General features: G+C 38.1%; 1 pseudogene; it reads right to left on the bottom strand.

Annotated features, from left to right (window-relative positions):
* Positions 1-214: 214 nt before the first annotated feature.
* LOC126768362 (uncharacterized) lies at positions 215-4,514 on the bottom strand (annotated as a pseudogene).
* Between the last annotated feature and the right edge of the window lie 1,203 nt (positions 4,515-5,717).

Below are 5,717 nucleotides of genomic sequence, written 5' to 3'. Positions count from 1 at the left end.
TAAGTATAATAAAAGGATAAACGACAGTTTGGACGTCTGTGATTATAAAGTAAGAAGCATGTAATGTCACTCTGGTCAGAAAACAGTAAGGTAAGGTGGATATTTATATTTAGATTGATGATTATTGTGTACTGTGAATCCCTGTAGTTTCTCTTAAAATAAAATCTTCTTCTTCTTCTTCTGCCTAGCGTTTTCCCGGCCTAGTAACGCCAGGGTCCACTTTCCTGCATCTATGCCTCCATTTTGTCCGATCTAGAGCGTCCTCCTTAGTGAGATCGTGCTCTCTCATATCGTCCCTCACAACATCGAGCCAGCGCTTCTTGGGCCTGCCGCGGGATCTAGGGCCTTCGACAACAAAGTCCAGGCATGGGTTCCCGACATAGTCTAGTGGTCTGCGGCTAATGTAGCCAAACCAACGCAGACGGCTTTCCTGTAACTTATCCGCTACATCGCAAACTCCAAGGCTACCACGGATGTGCTCGTTACGAATGCGATCTAGTCGTGTAACGCCACACATCCACCGCAGCATCTTCATTTCCGCGACGTGAAGTTGCTGAACAAGTCTCGCGAGAGCTGGCCACGTCTCGCTGCCGTACAATAAGACTGGTCGGATGATGCACTTGTACACAAGGCCCTTTAATTTCACCGGTATCCTGCGATCACAGATTACCCCAGTGACTTCCCGCCATTTGGCCCAGGCTGCGTTTATTCGAGCTCTGACGCCGTGGTCGATTATACCAGACTCGTTCAGTACGGACCCGAGGTATTTAAACTTTTCCGTCTTGATAACGGATTCTCCGCCTATCTTTATGGGTTCGGGGTCCGTACTGCCACAGGCCATATACTCGGTCTTCGCAACATTTAGCATCAGACCTCCCCTCTCGAGCACACCCTTCCACTGGTTCACCTTTTGCTCCAATACCTGTTTGTCCTCATCTACCAGTGCAATGTCATCAGCATACATCATGAGCCAAGGAGACGACTCATGGGCTTTCACTGTGACAATGTCAAGCACTACACTGAACAGAAAAGGACTCAAGGCCGACCCTTGGTGGACACCAACTGTGATCGGGAAAGGGTGTGTGTCGCCAACGGTGGTCCTTACAATTGATTCCGAATTATGGTACATGTCTCGGATAATGTCAATATAGATTTGTAGCATGTTCTTTATCTTCAAAGCCTCAATATAATTTGGCGTTGGACGCCAAATGCCTTCTGAAGGTCTAGAAACGGCATGTACAGCGGCTTCTTCTTTTCCCTGTGGGCCTCAGTTTACGGCTTTTCGGTTTTTCATTGTACGAAGACATTTGAGCACCTTGTCAGGTGTTACCGGTGCAACAAGTCCGCGATTAGGAGGCAGTTCAGGAGGAGAGACATTAGCTTGTTCTCTTAAAATAAAATATATTACTATATAATATAGTGACTTAAATGGCTTCGAGAAAATTTTATTTTATACAAATATTCCGATCTACGATTCTGTTGCTTAAATACTCCGGCATCTACCCACGCCGTTAGCTATAGTTGATACTGTAAATGAGCAAGCGTACCAATTTTATTTTTTATACTATCAGCCTTAGGTTAAACAAAACTATTCAACTCACTAAAAATTTTATTTGTAATTAATAATCGAAGCACCTCTTTGTAAGCGGTGGTTGGCCTTGTGTCCTACCAAGCCCGTCCCCGAACCCTTCACTCATCAGATATTCTACAACCAAACAGGATTACTTAGTATGCTTGCGTTCCGGTTTAAAGGATGAGCGAGTAAGCCAGGCACAAGTAACTACAGGCACAAAGAACATAACATCGTCGTTCCCAAGATTGGTGGCGCAAGTTTAGTTGTCAGTTTTATCCAAATCTAGGGTTTTCACATAACATATTTGCGGTAATTCCTTTTAGGGCTAAAATTACTAAGTTAATCGCAGAGGTCACTCTGGAGCATGCAACCTAAAAACTGTCCATGTGATAACAGTTTTCACTAAAATCAATAAATAAAAACAGTGCCGGCTATGTTCAACGATATGCAATAGGACTTTTGATTGTCTTGGGCAAACACACTTTAAGAGGGAATTATATACTTTCAAATTCGAATGATATATTCTTATGGATGGTATTCTTGGAACAGAAACTACGTCCAATTTACTCTCATCGAGCACATTCTACAATAAATCTATAGGAATTGAGAGTCATGTTTAGGTAAAGCTTCGAATCTATCAATTAAGTGGTGCACATGCCAATAATGGAATACGTTTTCTTTATACAAACTCACTAACATGGTGAAGTTCGTTTAAGAAAAAGTATTACTTGCACCTCCCTATGAGAAATATCTCATATCAATAGATATTAAGACATTGTGTATTTTGAGTTTTGTTATTTGCACCCAAAGGTATGTGAATGTAGTTGTTTAGCGAATATGTACATACGACTTACATACGTACATACTTAAAAATAAAACTAAAAAAAATGCCAACCGTTTCAGTGGAATTTCTAAAAACTTGTATATCAATTAAGAAACACAAATAGTAAATTTCAAGCAGATCGGACGTATAACGTCCGATCGGATTTTCATTTTTATATTGTTTCAGCCCCATTTTTCCCGTTTCGGTAAGAATTTCGAAAAACTCAATCAAAAGATAAAAAAAATAAGTACAAAAATACGTACATGCGTACGTAGCCAAAACATGTATTTATTGTACTACATACTACTGTATGTACTACATATTGTAGTTATTACAAAAATACGTACGTACGTACGTATTTTTGAAGTTATAACACATGTTTTGGCCATTAGCCTATAGATGGTGGTGTGCTAACTTACAGCTTTAGAACTTGCGAAGGCTATAACATAATTCGTATTTGACTAAACTAGCCAAGTCTTAGGCTTCAATATATTATTATTCTAAGCCACAAGAAGAAATTATATTTTAAGTTGTTATAAAATATTTTATTTTGTTACAAATAAATTTCAGGACGGAACATTGAAATTGGTTCAAATTTCACATTTATTTTTTGATGGGATATTTTTTACATAAGACGGAATCGAATGCCTTTGGTTGTATTTTGCATAATATATATTAGTAATGGAATCATTAATTTGTTTTATGCGTAAAAACACACATATACTTGGTGCCATTTTGTGTATTAAATATAAATATAGATAATACAAATTTCCATAACGTATAACGGTACCAAGTATATGTATTTTTTTGGATAAATGACTTTGTAGTAACATCGTTTATTTTTGTTTGAACATCCATCCCTCCATCTCATGACTCAATAGGTCGATTTTGCATTAGGTGTATTTATTACTTTTGCTTGTGGTTCCATTCTGCTTTTTATATTAATAGTTTCCGAGGCAAATATCATGGGTATATTTTTGGGGACCATTTTTGAATGTATTTTGTCCAATAAAACAAAAATCCAAAATTGTCGGGTGGTTCCTTTTGGCATAATACAGACAATTTAAGTTCGTATTGGCGATAGCAAGGTCGGAAATCCGTATATTAGGTAAGTTTCGAGCGACAAAAATACATTTGAGCTAAGTTCGTTGTGTATAAATAATGTTTGTGCAATATTTAATTGTGGTTGTCATAATTTTGCTGATAATGGATCGATGGAAGCCAAATAAATTCGTTAAATTACACCAGCAACTTGGAAATGATTGGATGTATTTTCCTATTATCGGAAATGCAATTAGGTTTATAGGAAATAATGAAGGTAAGTAGTATTGAACAATGTCTTTATTTTATTGGGTACCACCCACTTATTAGATATTCTGCCTTTAAGCAGCAATACTTAGTATTGTTGCGTTCCGGTTTGAAGGGTGAGTGAGCCAGTGTAACTACAGGCACAAGGGATATATCATCCCAGTTCCCAAGGTTGGTAGCGCATTAATATGTAAGGAATGGTTATTATTTCTTACATTGCCAATGTCACGCCCATAGCGTTGGTGCCACTTACCACCAGGTGTCCCATTTGCTCGTCCGCCTGTCTATTATAATCAAATATATATTTATTATAACATAAAAAATATATATTTTATGTTTTCCTTTATTTCTAAGTATAATCTGTATTTTTTTTAAGCTTAGGCAGGTAAGAAACGGTTAATTTTTCTTACGGTACTTATGTCATGGGCGATCCGCAACCATTTCGGGTAATATCTACAATTGGCCACGCGAAGTTGCCAACATTTTGATGACTGTACCTTTTCTAGTGCAATAAAAGATAAGAATTTTTATTGATCTAATTACCTAAATAAAAATAAATGTATGTATGTTTATCCTTCAATATAAACGTTCTATGTATTATGTTACCCGTGTGAATCTGGGACTAGTAAATTATATACAATTTACAAATAATTATTTACCTTTATATTCTACTCACTTCTCAATGAGTGAGAGGGGAGGACCTGTTCCGTTCCGAATGAGGACCACCACGGTGTCGTCCAAGTAATGAGGTAGGGGAGGGACGAGAGTGGGCTCGCAGGCCACAGCCAGGTCGATCTCCCAGTCCGCCATGGACTATAGCAGTAGGTCCTTGAAGTACTTGAAGCAGCGCAGAGGACGCTGCTTCAAGTAACCACTTCACTTAACCAGTAGACAACCGCCGTCGGACAGTTTTTTCGCACCGCTATCGGACATATCATACGGGCCATACCTATGTATCCGGTTCCGCGTGACACCTTTCCGCACCTAATCTCTTCAACGGGGCAACACCCCTCACGAGCGACTGCGGTGATTATTTTCTCCCTTGAGATTTACCTATGTAGATAAAAACAAGTAAATTAAATAACTTGATCTAATTGATTTTAATTTTTAGAATTTTCAAATTAAGTAAATACGAATACTTAAATCTCGTGACAAGCTTTTATATCATAAATTGTGTAATATAATGACGTTATAAGTTGATAGTAAAGGCTTCAAAAGAAAAGTTTATTTTATTCTTTTTAGCGCATTTAAATTAAAGTTTGATTTAAAAAAAGTTTGTTTCTTTTAATTATTTGTTGTTTATTTTCATCAACCATAAATATCAATGGGTACTAATTTTATTATTACTATAAGTTATCCTTAGATGATAAGCTTAAATGCGAGCATAAAATACATAAAAAAATAATAACTATAATTTTCGTTTATAAATGTTGTTTATATGTTTATCTTATGGCATAATAAGTCTAATTAAATTTTAAAATGATGGAATGGAAAACGTTTTATAATCTGTCACACGCAATATTATAAGAGTAAACGAAGGAACACGACTTTGCCTTGTACTATGTATTTAAAAAGTTGCAAATGACTCTACTCCACCTGATGGTAAGTGGTAGTAGAGTCCAAACGCGACGACGGCCAGTACAGACGGGAAAAACGTTCTGCACTAGCCGCCTTCGCCTTGCCGGCCCGCAAGATGCCTCTTCACGCCTCGTTTGAAGGAACCCGGGTTGTAAGAGGAGGGGAACACGTGAGCTGGTAAGGAATTCCATTTTTGGAAGTGCGACAAAGAAAGGAGTAGCCAAATTTCTTTGTTCGCGATGGAATTGATGTCACAGTTAGGCGGTGACATCGAGAACCAGCTCGCGTGGACTTAAGAAGGAAGGGGGAAGCAGGAATTAGAGAGAATAATTCCTCAGAGCACTCGCCGTGATACAGTCGATAGAAAGCGCTCAGTGCTGCTATCTCACGACGCAATTGTAAAGGTTCAAGGGTGTTTGTGACCTTTACGTCGCC

Source organism: Nymphalis io, chromosome 5 (assembly GCF_905147045.1).
Source record: "Nymphalis io chromosome 5, ilAglIoxx1.1, whole genome shotgun sequence".
Lineage (NCBI taxonomy): Eukaryota > Metazoa > Arthropoda > Insecta > Lepidoptera > Nymphalidae > Nymphalis > Nymphalis io.
Note: the sequence above shows the minus strand (reverse complement) of the source record. Positions and strands in the feature narration are given on the sequence as shown.